Raw genomic sequence first — 18,068 nt, 5'->3', positions numbered from 1 at the left:
ACAAAAAACATCATTGACAGATGTGCAGATACTGAATATTAGTTTGTAAAAATTCTAGAAAGCTAAAATTTGTCATCTTTTAAATCTAAAGCCTTGACTGGTTAAAAAATCTTTTCCACAGAGATCTGAGTAAATGCAGGGAAGCCCCTGCAGTGCCTCCTTTGAGATGCTTAAAGAGTCTTTTTTGTTTTCTGTCTCATAGTCTATTAAATATATATCTATCTTAAGCAGCTGGAACATTTGTTTCCAGGATTCCAGTGCATAGGCCAGATTTTTCAAGATATACACCTGTAACTTGCCCCCCCTCAGATGCAACAGAACAAAAAATATATGATATGAGACAATTGTTCTATTGAGTTGATTTTAGCCAAGAAAATCATTAGATACTGAAGGTGTGGTTTGAACCTTTCAGAACAAAAAAAAGTAGTATGTACTATACTAAACAGCTAGTATGAAATTGTTAGTTAACTATGCCAAACCTTAGCAGAAGTTCAGTTCAAGCCTGAATGATTTTTACTGAGTTTAGTGGCATCCAATATAGCCTAATAACCTCATACAATATAGCTTGCACTCTGACCAGCTTGTTTGCTTTGAGTTGCAAGTGGTGCTATAATCAGCATAATTAATTAAACCAAACACAAATATTGTGGAAAGTAACGATATTCTATTAAGGCTTCTTAAATAAAATGATAAGATCTCATTTAAAAAGAATACATAACACTAGTTTTTGCATGTTTGTATTTGCTAAACCTTAGTTTTATTTTCATTTCTCTCTGTGTAGAGTTCTGCCTGCAGTTTATCACTTGAGTGCCCCTTAAATTGACTTCATTGAATCTAAATAGGCAAGGTACACTTCATTTTTATTCTCCTGTCTATGCTTTATCTGGGAGATTCTTTTAATTAATACTGAGTAACACCATCTAACAGAAAGACTGAGTGTAAGATTTCCCCTGGGTTGATTCATGCTACCTAGTCCAAAGATAACGTGTTCAAGTTACTTTTCAGTATCAAAGAGTAGTTCTTCCTCAATTTCCAAACGCCTCATCTGTCTAGATTAACGTTATGTAAATCATGCGTTAGGTCTGGTCTTTCTTCCTACAAGGTTTACCAAGTCAACCTTTTAGCAACTTTGTATCTTCCAACAGTCCCTGAGAGTTTAGTTTTTGCCTTTACATATTTACATTTTTATCTAATTGCAAGATTAAAAAGACATTTTCAGTACTGGTTATCATCATGTCACTGATAGAAAAAGTAAGATAACAGTTTGCTTGTCCTTTGTGGTATACAACTGACCATTTTAGACTAGAAAATTTGTCTTCACTGGCAGATAGCTTGTAGAACTCATCTTTGATTTCCTTTATCACACACAGCAGGTATTCCAGAGGAGACTGTTCAAAAGGATTGATAATGGTTTCTGTCTAAGCCCTATACATTCTGTCCATCCTCCCTGCCCCCAATTATTCATTTATGTCTTTAATGCATATATGACATTGATGTTCCTTTACAGTAAACTGTATCTGTTCATATCATCTGTTAAGATGAAGCAATCCTCTGAATATCCTCTTCCTTGCCACGCCTCTGGACAGGCCAGAGAAATGGGCCCACGAGAACCTAATGAGGTTCAATGAGACCAAGTGCAGGGTGCTGCACTTGGATCGGGGCAATCCCAGGTATTTATACAAACTGGGGGAAGATCTTGAGTGCAGCCCTGCGCAGAAGAACTTGGGGGTCCTCGTGGACAAGAAGCTGGACATGAGCCAGCAGTGTGCACTTGCAGCCTGGAAAGCCAACTATGTTCTGGACTGCATTAAAAAGGGGGGGGGGGGGGGGGGGAGGGGGGCAGCAGGGAGAGGAAGGTGATTGTCCCCCTCTACTCAGCACTTGTAAGGCCCCATCTGGAGTACTGCGTCCAGGTCTGGGATCCCCAGTACAGGAAGGACATGGAGCTCTTGGAGCAAGTCCAGAGGAGGGCCACTAAGATGATCAGAGGGCTGGATCACCTCTCCTATGAGGAAAGGTTGTGGGAACTGGGCTTGTTTAGTTTAGAGAAGAGAAGGCTTTGGGGAGACCTCACTGTGACCTTCCAGTACTTGAAGGGAGCATGTAAACAGTAAAAGGAATGGCTGTTTACGAGGGTGGTTAGTGATAGGACAAGGGGGAATGATCTTAAACTGAGATGGGAGGTTTAGGTTGGATATGAGGAAGAATTTTTTCACACAGGGTGGTGATGCACTGGAACTGGAAGAGCAGTTGAAACTAGATGATCATTGTGGCCCTTTTCAACCCAGGCCATTCTGTGATTCTTTCAGACATGTAAGCTGGATGATTTAGAGCACCAATTGTCAGATAGCTTAATCAACTAGTATGTATCCTACATTTAAGGACTTATATATTTTTGGAATACTTTAATCATTTTACAAGAGATGCAGTGTGTGTAGCACTTACAACTTCTTAGGATGGTGTCTTCAGAAGTCTAGTGATTGTTGTATGGTGGCAATCTCAACAGAAATTTTTGTATCAGGCTCATACATATGTGTCTATCTGTCTGTAACACATGAGTGTTAAGAGAAAAAAAAAAACACACACACAAAACAAGATCAATTTAGGTTACTTGTTGTGTGGACAATACAAGAGGAAGATAGCTAGATATAAGCTACAAAATTACCCCTACCCCATCAGCTGTTAAGAATTTTTGTACTTGAATTCTAAACAGTAGGTGGCACTGCAGTTTGTCGTCTCTATAGATAATATTATCAACCTGACATTTAGTTTTTCCAGTTCCCATTTTCATAGTTTCTTTGATCTGACAAAGGAATCAAGCAGAATTCTGAAATGCAAATATTTTCTAAATTATAAAGAAGATAAATTCAGAAGGATGTAGTACCTCACCAATAAAGAGAGGCTGAAAGAGCTGGGATTATTCAGTTTAGTGAAGAGAAGGCCCTGGTTAGACCTTATAGTGGCCTTCCAGTACCTAAACATGGCCTGACTCAGGGAATGTAGTGACAGGACAAGGGGAAATAGATTTAAAATTATATAAAAAAAAAAAGTTCTGATTATATATAAGGAATAAACTATTCACTATGAGAATGGAGGCACAGGAAAAGGTAGCCCAGAGAAGGTGTGGATACCTCTTTCTTGCAAGCATTCTAGGCCAAGGTGGATGAGGCCCTGGGTAACCTGGTCTAGAGTAAAGTGTCCTTGCCCATAGCCAGGGATTTGGACCTGGATAATTATTAAGTACCCAACCCAAGCCATTCTGTGATTTTATTATTCCATAATATTGCCAGGTGGTTAATTTGAGGACACAGATTAAAAAAAAAAAAAAAAAAAAAAAAAAAAAAACAACAAGAAATCCTTATAAATCAGCTACTGTAAAACAGATCTTTGTCATTTGTTCTAAAAAATCCTGTACATCTTATAACAAGTTAAATAAAGCCATGTTTTTGAAACTAGTAGTCAGAACAGAGGTAGTGGGCTTTGTCTTTTTTTTTTTTCCCTCTTGTTTCCCAATTTTTATTATAACTGAAACAGAAGACTGGTATGACAGTGAAGATTTTTATTCAGCAATGTAGAACTGTTGTTGGTCTTTACTCTTTGAGATATAAAGATTTTTTATTTTTAACGTAAAATTATACATGTTGTTTGGTGTTGTGTTATATATCCATTTACTTCATAAAAGGCCCAGATGTTTTTGTTTGTGTTTTCTTATAAATAGTCATTTTTTATATTTCCCTTTTCAGTTTTTGACATCTTGGGTAGGGTTCGTCTACAGAAAGTATGCATAGACTAAAGTCTAGACGTGAATATTTGAGCTAGTTATTCTGATCTGCCACACTGTTCATGAAGCAGAAATAGACATTTTTGGAAAGGAATTCATTATATCTCACAGTATAATTTTAAGTATATTAGAGTAGTAATTCCCTACAACTGCTTATTTTTTCTTTATTGACATTGGGGAAGGTCTCAGAAAACTTTTCAGAAGTAAATGCCTTTGGTTTGTCAAAATGAACTTCTATCCTGGCAACAGTGTACACTCATTATTTTTATACTGTGTCCAGCATCATTTGTAATTCTGAGGCAAGATGAATTACTGTCTGGAAACCAGAGAGCAAAACCTGAAGTCATCCATTAAATAGAAAATACACTCAGAAAAATGGACACCATAGATGGGAATGGCACATTGTTATTAAATCACTCCATCTGCTTATAATTTGTCTCATTTAACTTCCTTAGGCACTATTTAAAGTGTCTACTTTAACACTCCATCTTTTTTCTCATCACAACCTGCATGGATGCCGGTGCTTGGCTTCACAGCTGACACGCCCAAGTTTCGCTCTACTACTTCTTTTGCAAACCTTCTGTAAGTATTTTTGTTGTTGTTGTTTTCTCTATTAAATATGACTGACTCAGATTCATTAGAGGACCATAAGAGGTTTGTGTACCGACAGTAACAGCTCATAAACATTGCTGTTGATGCCTTCTGATGTTCCTTTCCAATTTCCAATTGAATAACGAGTCAGTTAGGTATTTTGCATCTTTCACCTTCTCTAATACTTAAAGTCTACCGAATTAATAAGTTATTAAACTTTTACTTGATTATCTTATTTTTTTCCCAGTCCTGTACAACCCTTGGAGGAAAAAAAAAAAAAAAAAAAAAAAAAAAAAAAGTAGACTTATGTAATTGGAAATTATTTTGAAATATTTGTACTTTTGATGTGTTCCCTCTATTGCATAACCTATTGCTTGTGCAATTTCCAGAAGTCATCTACTTTTAACCCTTTATTTCATCATCCCATTATTTTCTCTCCTTTTTATTTCACATGTTGTATGAATTGAAGGCATGTAAAGCAGAGGACTTATGTTATATTTCTTTATAAAACTTTCACACAAATCCACATCATTTTGTATGTGGCATTTCTAGAAATAGAGTTGTTTCTAATAGCATTTTTTCTTTCTGAGACTGATTAAGCTAATTGGCAAACCATTTTTTTTTTTTTTTTTTGTAATATGCTTTATATCTGTTTACTAGTCTTTATTAAAATTACTTTCATGCAGGACTGGTAAAGAAATTTGATCTAAATAAGCTAATGGTGTGAATATGATGTGGATTAATTATACTTCATTAATTCTTTGTAGCTAGTGATTCAGAATTAAAATGGTCATAGTGAAGCTTATAGACATAAACAATGTTTGAATGTTAAAGTGGAGCTCTTAAAACATATTAAAACTTTCATCTTTGTTTTCAGTTGCTGTTAATAAAAAGGTAGAAAGAACAGATAATATTTTGTTTCCTATACTTAGGCAGGAATTTCATCTTTGTAAATATCCAAAAAGGATTTGAAGGACAAACTCCCTTAGTAAGGACATAAGTGACCACTTAAGCTTGTCTGGGACCATGTTTGATCTCTGTATGATCCATTGTCTTCTCTCTTCCTACTTTGTAAAAACATAGCATCATCTTTCCATGCAGACAGTATGTGTTGGGTAAGCACAGCCCTAAAGTGCTCACAAATGGCATGAAACAGCTGAAGTGTTTTGTTCTCTATTTAATTAGGCACACTTCAAAAGCACATGATGTAAAGATACTATATAATTGTACCAACACTAACATGTAACTTAGATGTCTCCTTTTTCTGCCTGAGACATTACTAGACAGCAAAGAGAAAGTTACTTTTTGATTTACTTTGAGAAAGACATTCTTTATCTAAAAGTAACCTCTTTGCAAAGAATTGCAGCAAGTTTGGTGCAAAGCAAGAGAAAATCTGCTTAGCAGAACAATAGGAAAGGACTGGGTGAGACTGAACTATAGTTTCTACACCCAGACAAAATAATCTTAATTCCTATTCATAGGATCTGTTTTGGCACTTTTAGTAGTGGTTCTTTTTTTATAAAATATCAAATCTGTCTTATCTGAGTTCTACTTTACTTTCACAGATTCTTCGGCTCTATATTTCACTCCATATTTTATATCAGTAACCTTTACTGGCTAAAACAGTCTCCAACATTGTAAAATGAGCAAATGACATTATTGAAATGATACTTTGTAGTATTACTTAAAAGCTGTTGAACAACATGTGCATAACATTTGCTAGTTGAAGATCTTTTCACATTTCTGTAATATATGAAAGTCAGGTTTAACTTGTGGTTTACTTTAGAGATAAGGCAAAGCTATAAATCTAACTTTTTAAGTTTGCAGGAACTTTCCTTTCTGAGAATTCTACCACCAGTCTGATATAATGAGTTCATGTTTGTAGTAAACATGCTCTTGCATTACCTGGAGATCTTTTAATACGAATTTGTATATTAATACAATGGAAACACATCAGTGGATTTGTTAGCTATGTAATGTTGTTTCAAGTGAAAGGAAGTCCTGCAGTACCCATCACTGGAGGTAAGTAAGAGGTGTTTGTACACGGCACTAAGGCACATGGTTTAGTGATAGGACTTGGTAGGTCAGGTTGATGTTTGGAATTGTTGAACATGGCTAATCTTGACTGCTGATCTGGCAGATCCACTGAATCTTTCTTGAGAGGTAAATATGAAAATACTGAGGTTATTATCCTGCTACATGATGTTATCATGTAGCAGGAGATCAAGATTTTTCCCCGACAAAGCAGAGTTTTTGATTAAATGTTATTCAATGTTGTTGTTGTGTTTTTTTTTTTTTTTTAACCTAAAGATATCCTGAAACAGGTGGAAAACTTACTACTGTGGCATGTAGTGAAAGTGAAGCCTTAAATGAGGCCAGTGTGAAAAATGTGAAAGAACTCTCTGCTTACATCAATTAATCTGTTTTCAGTGCTAATGTTTTTAAGATGAGAATTCTAGACATAAAGATTCCCTTTTGGTAATCTTGTTTCCCACATCTAGTATTTTTTTTTTCTCGATACACGAATCACATGCTGCAGGCATTTAAATAGCTTAGCTCCAACAGAAGCTGTGGAAATATACCTACCCTGAAATATCTAACTCATGAAAAGCTCACCTGAGGTAAAGTCTGTTTCAGATGGGGTGGAACTGGCCTTAGAAGGAAGATAATTGTCTAACCACTCTGGAGGAAGGCCTTGCTCTTACTGTAGAAATGCCATCCCAGAACTAAGAATTTTTAAAGGAGTTTTCATCTGAATGATTTTGCTGCTATAGCTAGAAACAATTTGTTGAAAAATCCCTGTGTTCTTATATGGCAGTCTTGTCTGATTATATTCTCTTGCTGTATAGCCTCAGGAGTCTGCACAAACCTCTTGCATGAGCAACTTTATAGTGTTTTCCACTGCAGAGGGAAAAAAAGTGTCACATCTCACTGAATCCAGGTTACATGTGGCAGCAAACAGCAAAGCAGCCATCAGATGATGATTTCCTGACTTTCTTTCCCAAGAGTCCAAAACATGTGCAAGAAGTTCTGCCCAAGAGCAAGGAGTCTGCCTGTCTCATTCTCAACTGGCAGGGCTTATCAGTACTGGGAAGATTGTGGAAGACCAGAACCCTTCAATAAAATTATTTTAGATGGCAGTTATTCATATGGCCTTATAGGTGAAATTTGAATGAATAAAAAAAAAAAAAAGCTTTTCCTTACAAACACACTTAGAAACTTAAAAAATATCACAATTCTTTCAATATATTTTGCTATTTTATGACCAGATTTAAATGCTGTAATTGGTCCATGCTGACCTTTGGTGTTGGCAGTGCATGGTATCTGAGTGTAGCTCAATACCGTGATATTTTGCTCTGAGTTTGTGACACTCACTCATTACTTTTATGTTTTCATATTTGATAGTAGTCTGTTTTCCAACCCATTACTTTTATTAAGTTTTTTTTTTTTTTTCCCAAAATATTACATCTTTGGAAACAAAAAGTGAAATACACTGGTTTAATAATAACCTTCCAGAAGGAAATATAATTTCAAAAGTAGTATTTTATGCTATTTCTTATCATTTTTTATGAAAAAAAATAATCCTTAAATATTCAGTTAATTCATTAACTTGCTAAAATTGAATTTAAAATTCATTGTTTTGTAATTTATGAAGCTTTGAATAGATATCTCTGAACACTTGTTGAACTGGAGCAATTATACTAAATTGAATGTGTAAATCTTTCAGCAGAAATATTTAATTTCAACCTTTTTCTTTGTCCCTACTGGACAGCATTTCTTTTGGCTGAAAATGTTAGTGGCAAAACAAACATATGAACAAAGTCTCCTTTGATACAAATAAATTCAGTTAGTTTTAAAATACTTGAAAATCTCTGATCATGATCCTTGTGAGAAATACAAGTTGTAGACAAAAATGCTTACTGGAACAGAAATGACAACTCATCTGTTAGAGTGAACATCTTAAATATGGAGTTTAGAGAACGTGATAAAGGAATGTATTTTTGCTTATTTTTAAAAGAGACTTTGGTTTCTATGCTTTTGTAGTGTAACCCTGGCAGGTAGCTAAGTAACACGCAGCCACTTGCTCACTCTCCCCATGTGAGATAGGAGAGAAGTGGAAAGGTAAAAGTTTGAGAACCTGTGGGCTGAAATAAAAACATTTTACCAGTTTACTAGTAAAGGAGAAGCTCTGTGCACAAGCAAAACAAAATAAGGAAATCCTTCACTACTTTCCATTAGCAGGCAAGTGTTCAGCTACTTCCAGGGCAGAAGGACTCATCATGCGTAATGGTTTATTGGGAAACTCTGAATGCCCTTTCCTTCCTTCTTCTTTCCCCAGCTTTTATTGCTGAGCATGATGCCATGTGGTACAGCATAGCCCTTCAGTCAGTCTGGGTCAGTTACCCTGGCTTGATCCTATCTGCTTGTGCACCCTCAGCCTGCTCATAGGCAGGGCAAAATGAGCAGAAAAGGCTTTGCCTTTGTGGAAGCACTTCTCTTCAACAACTAAAACCATTAGCGTGCTATCACCACTATTTTCATCAAAAATCCAAAACACAACATTGTACAAGCCTCTAAGAATAAAATTAATTCTATTCCAGAGAAAATCTTGACATATGCTTATTTTATGAGGAGAATAAGTGAATGCACTTCTCCTGAATTAGGAAGATGGACTTCCTGTGCTTCCCTCTGACAACATGGGAATTCACAGAACCTAAAGAAGGGAGTTGCATTTTTATTTTCTCTTGATCAGTCAGCATGGCTGGCAGAAAAAAAAAAAAAAAAAAGTACATTTCGTGATATTTTAATGTATATGCACCCTTCAAATTCACGTTGAAGTCTTTTTGAAGCATTCTGTTTCTTTGAACAATATAAAATTTAGTTTATTTGATACATAGTAGAACTGTAACTTTGAAATTATACATTGGTCGGTCTTTGCACTTTTGCACGAATGGGTAAGCTGCAAAAACAAACAAACAAACAAACAAACAACCTTGGTTATATTTAATTGAGTCCAATGCTTTCAGCAGTGGTAAGCGACCTTAAAGAAACTGAGAAGAAAAATAGTTTTTTATCCTTGCAGTCTCACTGAAGAATGAGGTTAGAATCATAGAACATACCAAGTTGGAAGGGATCTGCAAAGATCACTGTGTCCAAATCCTAGCTCTACATAGGACTACCTAAATATTAAACCTTATTTCTGAGTGCATTGACCAAACACTCCTTGAACTCCAGCTTCCCTCAGAAGGAGCTGTAGACAACCATGAGGCCTCCCCTCAGTCTCCGCTGTGCTGAATGAACCAAGGAACTTCAGCCACTCTTCATACGTCATGCCCTTTAGACCCTTAGCAATCTTTGTAGCCCTACTTTGGACACTCTCTAATAGCTTTATGTTCTTCTTATATCATGGTGCCCAAACTTGCACACAGTACTCTAGGTGAGATTGCACAACTCAAAGTAGAGTGGGACAATCCCTCCCTTCTCCCTATGGTAGCACTGAGCTTGATGCACCACAGGGCAGGTTGGCCCTTTTGACTGCCAGGGCATACTGCTGGCTGTTCATGCAATCAACCAGAATCCCCAAATTCCTTTCCACAAGGCTGCTCTCCAGTCTCTCAGAAATGAAAGACAACATGTGCACTGGGTGGGATGTTCATGGACAACGACTGCCATGGCATCCTGTATAAGCCATCAAATACAATATATTGATAGAAATTAGCTGAATCTTTAAAAATATTTTTTTTCAGATGCTGTTTGTTTACAAATCCATACTTGTCTTGATTCATATTTCTGTTTGGACTAACTTTTTAAATGAGAGAATATTTAGTTATAACAATCCATGTTAAGATAAGACATGACTGTGAGTTTTTGAAGGGCAAACTGTCAGAAAAGTGTCATGGCATCACATGGCAATCCACCATGTGACTATATAGGCCCTAGGCTACATAGCCTTCAAGTTCATATATTCTTCTTCTTGTATATTACCATTTTACCAAAAGCAATTTAGTACTTTTTCTTCAGGCATTTACTACAAAAGGATTTTATCATCCTTTAAAGTCTGATTTGTTGAATTTTAAATTAAGATTGACAGATTATGTTTTGATAGGTTCTGGGTATTTATGCTCTCAAATAAGGTGAATCCAGGAGGAAATAATTCTTATCTTGTAATTATGAGTTGTACAAGATGAAAAAATTTGCATATGCTTGGCTCGAACTGTGAAGTGCAAATATCTTCAAATCCTTCTACAGTTTTAGCCTATTACATTTCCCTTTTCTGTACAACTGATCTCTGCCTGCCTAATTTCTGTGATTTAGGATTGAAGAACTCTGATGACGCTGTAACATTTTAAGACAAAAACAAAAACCTAAATTTGAAGCAGAACAGAATTTTGATTCAGTTCTTAACATTTAATTTATATGTATAAAAAAAAAAAAGCCTCTCTTAAAAAGAATGCCAACCAACAGCAAAAATTATATCAGTTATTTCAGTTTTTTATGTCAGAGAGTGGTTTGACTACATCAGAGTTGTAAGACTGTGGTAGCTTGAATCTTATACTGTAGTAGCTGCTTAATTTAAAAAATGCAACCCAAAAGATATCTCAACAAGTGATCTTAAAGGCTCTGTACAACCGCTACTGAAGTTCCAGTTTGCTCTTCCTAAGCATTCTGATTAAAAATAGATTAAATTTCAAGTTAAATCAAGCAAATGACATTATGGAACCAGATTTCTTTTAACAAAGTAACACAGTCTGCTTTGTTGTTCTGGACCAAGAGCCCTCCTTGCGCTAGTTATCATCTTCAAGCTGACAAATCTCAATGTTCAGTATTTATAAAGCTAGAATGAAATATCTTTTTAAATGCTTGATTAATTTTCAGCACTGTCAGTCAGAAAAGACAGATAGGTGCCTTCAGGCTGAATTCATCCAAACACTGTTGATGTTTTCTCCAGGGAGACATGTGAGAAGTAGAATAACTTGCTATGCTGCATTTTTTCCTTAGGTTTATCATGAATCTAGAAATGCACATGAGCATCTTTCTTCTAATGGAACAACACAGCCTTTGAGCTGTTTTTATGCAAGAAAACAACACATATCGTAGAATCATAGAAACACAGAATCATATAATGACTTGGGTTGGAAAGGACCCAAAGGATCAAGTTCCAACCTCCCTGCCACAGGCAGGGCCACCAACCTCCAGATCTGGTCCAAGTTGCCCAGGGCCCCATCCAACCTAGCCTTGAACACCCCCAGGGATGGAGCATCCACAGCCTGTTTGGACAGCCTGTTCCAGCACCTCACCACTCTCTCTGTGAAGAACTTCCCCCTGATATCTAACCTTCCCTCCTTGAGTTTAAAACCATTCCCTCTTGTCCTGTCACTATCTTTCAGAGTAAAAAGTTGATTCCCCTCCTTTTTGTAATCCCCTTCTATATGCTAGAAGGCTGCAAAGAGATCTCCTTGCAGTCTTCTCTTCTACAGGCTGAACAAGCCCATCTCCTTCAGCCTGTCGTAGGGGAGGTGCTCCTTACCTCTGATCAGCTTCATATACCTCATTTAAATTAAACATTTTCTAGTCATTTCCACAAAAAGCATTAGAACTTCACAGAACTTGGCCTTGATAGCACATTAGAGTCCTTTGCCACTGCACATCACAATCTTACCCTCCCATCTCTGAACATCAAATGTGATTAATGATGTCATAGAATCATAGAATCAAAGAGTGGCCTAGGTTGAAAAGGAGCACAATGATCATCTAGTTTCAATGCCCCTGATGTGGGCAGAGTCACCAACCACTAGACCAGGCTGCCCAGAGCCACATCCAGCCTGGCCTTGAGTGCCTCCAGGGACTGGACATCCACAACCTCCTTGGGCAACATGTTCCAGTGCATCACCACCCTCTAAGTGAAAAAATTCTTCCTAATATCTAACCTAAACCTCTCCTGTCTCAGTTTAAAACCATTCTCCTTTGTCCTATCACTATCCACCCTCGTAAACAGCTGCTCCCCCTCCTGTTTATATGCTCCCTTCAAGCATTGGAAGGCCACAAGGAGGTCTCCCTGGAGCCTTCTGTTCTCCAAGCTAAACAAGCCCAGTTCCCTCAACCTTTCCTCATAGGTGAGGTGCTCCAGCCCTCTGATCATCTCAGTGGCCCTTCTCTGGACTCGTTCCAAGAGTTCCACGTTCTTCTGCCGGGGGCCCCAGGCCTGGGCACAGAACTCCAGATGGGGTCTAACAGGAGCCAAGGGGGACAATCACCTCCCTCTTCCTGCTGGCCACTCCTCTATTAATGCAGCCAGTATCCGATCTGTAAAGGAGAAGGCATATTACATAGTCATTTATTATTTTTGTATGTAATTTAATCCCAAGACAACAAAACCTTTGTCCTGAGTCTGTATAGGAAATGACCACCAGTTTATAGAGCCTAAAGAAAGATCATAGAACCACAGAATGGCTTGGATTAGAAGCACCACCTACTTCCAGCTCCCCTGCCATGATCAGCATTACCAGTGATCAGTATATTATCAGTACTTCAGGGATGGCGCATCCACAACTCTGGGCAGTCTATTCCAGTGTCTTACCACTGTCTGAGTAAAGACTTTCCTCCTAACATTTAATCTAAATCTCACCTTGTTTTGTGAGATTTCTATTTCTCTTTGTCCTATTTCTATCAGACTGTGTAAAAAGTTGGTCTCCCTCCCTCCCTTTAAGATCTGGAAGACCACAATGAGGTTTCCCCAGAGCCTTCTCCTCTCCAGGCTGAACAAACCTAGCTCCCTCAACCTTTCTTCATAAGAGAGATGCTCCAGCCCTCTGATCATCTTCATGGCCCTCCTCTGGACCCACTTCATCAGCTCCATGTCTTGTGCTGGGTGCCCCAGACCTGGATGCCGTACTCCACATGGGTGTGTGTAGAGGTGGAGGGAAATAATCACTTTCCTGGCCTTCCTGGCCACTCCTCTTTTGATGCAGGATACAGTTGGCCTTTTAGACTGCAAGTGCACACTGGTGGCTAACGTCCAACTTTTTTGTCCACCAGGACTCCCAAATCTTTTTCCAAAGCACTGCTATCAGTGTATTTTTTTTTTCCAGTCTGTACATATACCTGGGATTTCTCTGAACCATGTGCAACAGTCGGTACTTGGTGTTGTTGAGCTTCATTATGTTCCAGTGGGCTCACTTTTCAAACTTGTCCAGCTCCCTTTGGATGGCATCCCTTCCTTCTACTGCATCAACTGTACCACTCAGCTTAACGTCATCAGCAAATTTGTGAGGGTGCACTCGATCCCACTGTCTATGTTATTGATAAAGATGTTGAAGAGCACTGGTCCCAAGATGGACACCTGGGGGACACCACTCCTCACTGGTCCACCTGAGTATAGAGCTGTTGACCACTGAAAACATGTTGATCTATTGTTATTCCCATCTATGTTCTTAAGTTAAGACCTAGCTTCTTTCAGTTTTAATAGACACTTGTCCATTAATGGCAAGAAGAAATACTGTCTGAGGTAGTAATCAGCAAGATAACTGGCATAAAAGGATGTGTAGAAATAGAAAGAAAAAAGGTGAGTAGGAAAGAAGATAAAAGCAGATGACCTTGGATCAAGGCATAAGTTAAGGAAAGTACTTACATGTGACAACTGCCTTGCCTTTCCTAAAGCTTATACTGTTCTATTTCTGCAGCATACATCCTGAGGGAATCTGACATTGTCAGCAGGGTTAAGGAGAATCAAATTCCACATGAACATTTTAATGTTTCTGATAGAGCTAAAACCTAGTGTAGTTATTAAATAGTTCAAAAATGCAGGACAAGGCCAAATATATGTGAGTGTATCTATATGTATTTCTGTGTATCTGGCTCTCTTTATATGTATATGTATAACCACCATTGCTGCCATATAACCCCTCATTTCATAAACTGAGATCTCTAAATCTGAAGTTGAGCTAAATAGATATTTTCTTAATGAAATTTTCATGGCCTAATTTTATGAGTGTACTCTAATTTCGGTCACAAAGCCTGAAATATATCAATTGTGCAAAAAAGTAGCATTGGGCCAACTTCATCAGTCACTACTAATTAACGAACTGCAACATCTATTTGTATAATGGAAGTTTTTAATCAAAGCTCTAGAACTAGAATTCCCTCTTTAGCTCTTCCAAAATGATATTGCAATACCACTGAAGATGAAGTCAATTTAAAATTAGCGGAGAATACAGAAGTATTTTGGAATGTTGCTTATTTATTTTTGTAATCTATAATGAATATATAAGTTCAGTTGCAGCAGAATTACTATTCTTTTAATTTAGTTTAGTCAGTATTTACATAGAAACGTCTTTGTTTTCAGAGCAGTCAACAGCAGAAAGTCATTAATTTAATAGATTTAACCATCATATTTCAAACTAGTGGATGAAGGGTGAGCAAAAGACCATGCCTACAGTCTGAGATGAAAGCATCTTATACACTTATACTGAGACAGTGACTGTTCTACAGAAATGGAGAAAACACAGTATCCACTCTTTCCTACCTGAACTGTGCCATTTCTGCTGTGATTATGTTGTAATTATTTTGTGGAGTTTCTGCTTAGCACTCTCCCAAAGTTTAACAAAGTAGGAAACATGGCACTTAACTAACAAATGTTACCTACCAACAATCACAAAATCTTTATTTGTCTCTTTTATGACATGCTTCCTTAATGAAGCTACTGGTCTGTGAAAAATTTCCCCAAATCCCTCTGTTATCGTGTAATTAGGATAGGTTGGTAGTCACTTTCCTCATGCCAGCACAACTGCTGTTGAGTGACATCAAGACCCCATCTGGGTTTCAGAAGTCCACATCTCTTCCTCAGCCTTTTTAACCATCTGCTCTATAGCTTGCTATCTCAATTCTACCAAAAATGAATGATCATAGGTTTTTTTGTCAAAATACGTATTGAAATGTAATAACATAAATTCAGTAAAGTCAGTCATCTATTTTCATGCTTAACATACGTTGGTGTTGTAGTTCGGAACACATATTATCCTGAGGCAATTCATTTACCTTTTTCTCTTCTAGTTATTTAAGAAAAAATAATAGCAACTTACAGATCATTTAAGACTGAGACCAGTATTGTTTTGATTTAAATTGCATTAGAGGACCATTATATTCCTCTTCAGATAAAAACTCTTGAGACCTAAGGAGTGGAAGTCAGGACACAAGTTTTCACTAGCCTCTGTGGAGTGTTATTTTGTTGTTGTTTTGTTGTTGTTTTGTTTTTCTTCTTCCTGTTTCTTATGAATATTGCCTTCTCGATCTAAAATACAGCAGAGATAAATGTTGTTTTTCCATCTGTCTCCCATTTTCTAGTTTTATATCTTTGGTCTGTTCTTCAAACAATGTTTTGGAATTAGCAGGGTTTTTTGAAGTCTCATTCTCTGCATGATGAAACTCCAAGAACTAAAGAAAACGTGGAGGAACACAGGCTCTTTTATACCTGCTGGGGGCACTGCAATACAAAGAAAACGAGCAATGAATACTGGTGAGATTGTTTTCGGCCAGCTTCTCTGGCATTTTATGACATAATGACATTTGTCTGTCAAGTTTGAACTTTTTTCCTCGAAATATTTTTTTCCTAATGTATTTATTTTGAACACATTAATGATTCTTTTTTTTTCTATAGAAGGCACTTTGAAAGATTTTAATTGTGTTCTGAAGGACATTCTTCAGTATTCTCACACATACTCGTACTGATGAGGAGGACTGAGATAATAGCATTAAGATGAAAACTAAAATGCAAATGATAATTTTTGTAGTATAGAAAAAGAATTTTCAAATTATCTCCTATCAGCATTTCAAGTATCTTTATTAATTTTGTTATTCTAATTAGCCTATAAATAGAATCACTATAATTTTATAGGTATTATTAAATTTATATTATTTTCTAAAGAGCAAGAAAAAATGAGAAGACTGACCAATCATTTTGATATAAAATGTAAAGTGTTATGCACATTTCTGACAGTGTTGTTGAATAAGTTGTCACTCGATAAAATTCATTAAATTATATTAATTTAATTAAAAATAGCCTGTAAGATTTTGCAGATTTATTATTTAATATGAGTGCAGATCAATTGTTGTAACTTCTTTTCAGTCACAAAATTATAGAATAGCTTGGGTTGAAAAGGATCACAATGATCATCTAGTTTCAACCACCCTTCCATGGGCAGGGTTGCCAACCACCAGACCAGACTGCCCAGAGCCACATCCATGGCCTTGAATGCCTCCAGGGATGGGGCATCCACAGCCTCCTTGGGCAACCTGTTCCAGTGCATCACCACCCTGTGTGAAAAAATTCTTCCTCATATCCAACCTAAACCTCCCGTCTCAGTTTAAGATCATTCCCCCTTGTCCTATCACTAACCACCCTCGTAAACAGCCATTCCCTTTCCTGTTTATATGTTCCCTTTGAGTACTGGAAGGCTGCAATGAGGTCTCCCCAAAGCCTTCTCTTCTCTAAACTAAACAAGCCCAGTTCCCACAACCTTTCCTCATAGGAGAGGTGATCCAGCCCTCTGATCATCTTAGTGGCCCTCCTCTGGACCCGCTCCAAGAGCTCCATGTCCTTCCTGTACTGGGGATCCCAGGCCTAGATGCAGTACTCCAGATGGGGCCTTACAAGTGCTGAGTAGAGGGGGACAATCACCTTCCTCTCCCTGCTGCCCCCCCCCCCCCCCCCCCTTTTTAATGCAGCCCAGAACATAGTTGGCTTTCCAGGCTGCAAGTGCACACTGCTGGCTCATGTCCAGCTTCTTGTCCATGAGGACCCCCAAGTTCTTCTGCGCAGGGCTGCACTCAAGATCTTCCCCCAGTTTGTATAAATACCTAGGATTGCCCCGACCCAAGTGCAGCACCCTGCACTTGGTCTTAGTGAACCTCATTAGGTTCTCATGGGTCCATTTTTCTGGCCTGTCCAGGTCCCTCTGGATGGCTTCCCTTCCTTCCAGTGTATCGACTGCACTGCTCAGCTTGGTGTCATCTGCAAACTTGCTGAGTGTGCACTTGATGCCATCATCTGTGTCACTGATTAAGATATTAAAGAGCACCAGTCCCAAGACCGACCCCTGAGGGATACCACTTCTGACTGGCCTCCACCCTGACACCTCTTTCACAGATAAAATATAGATTTTCTGTAGGAAAAAATAAAACAATAAAAAAAATCAGTAGTCATAGAAGTGAGGTCATAAAATAAAAAAAATATCCACATGATTACTTATACAAACAAAATATGATGATTAAATGGCCTGTTAGAAACTTTATTTACTCACCAACAATGTATCAACCATTCTCTTTGCTTGTCATTTACAGAAGGTCTTTCACCTTAGTAGCTGACAAAAAAGCCTGCAACTGTCAGCAAAAAAAAAAAAAAAAAAAAAAAAAAAAAGAGGATAAGATTATCAGAATTGAGAGCTGTCACTGAGAGGAAAAAGATGATTAAATGGAGTCACTAACCACTCAAAAGGAAAAGGCTATCCAAGTTCCACAACTATAGTAGTTTATCTATAGTGCTATCTGCATAATTTACAGTAGTTCCATGCAATTTCACATTATTTTACTTCCTTTCACTCATAAAAAGACATTCTCTGTACTCTTCTTCCGTTAGTAGTCAAACTATAATGACTTATAAGGTTTAGTTGCAGTGTGATTTATGATAACAGAGTGTTATTCT

This window comes from Gallus gallus, chromosome 1, assembly GCF_016699485.2.
Source record: "Gallus gallus isolate bGalGal1 chromosome 1, bGalGal1.mat.broiler.GRCg7b, whole genome shotgun sequence".
NCBI lineage: Eukaryota > Metazoa > Chordata > Aves > Galliformes > Phasianidae > Gallus > Gallus gallus.
The sequence above is the reverse complement of the archived record's forward strand: the minus strand, read 5'-3'. Positions refer to the sequence as shown.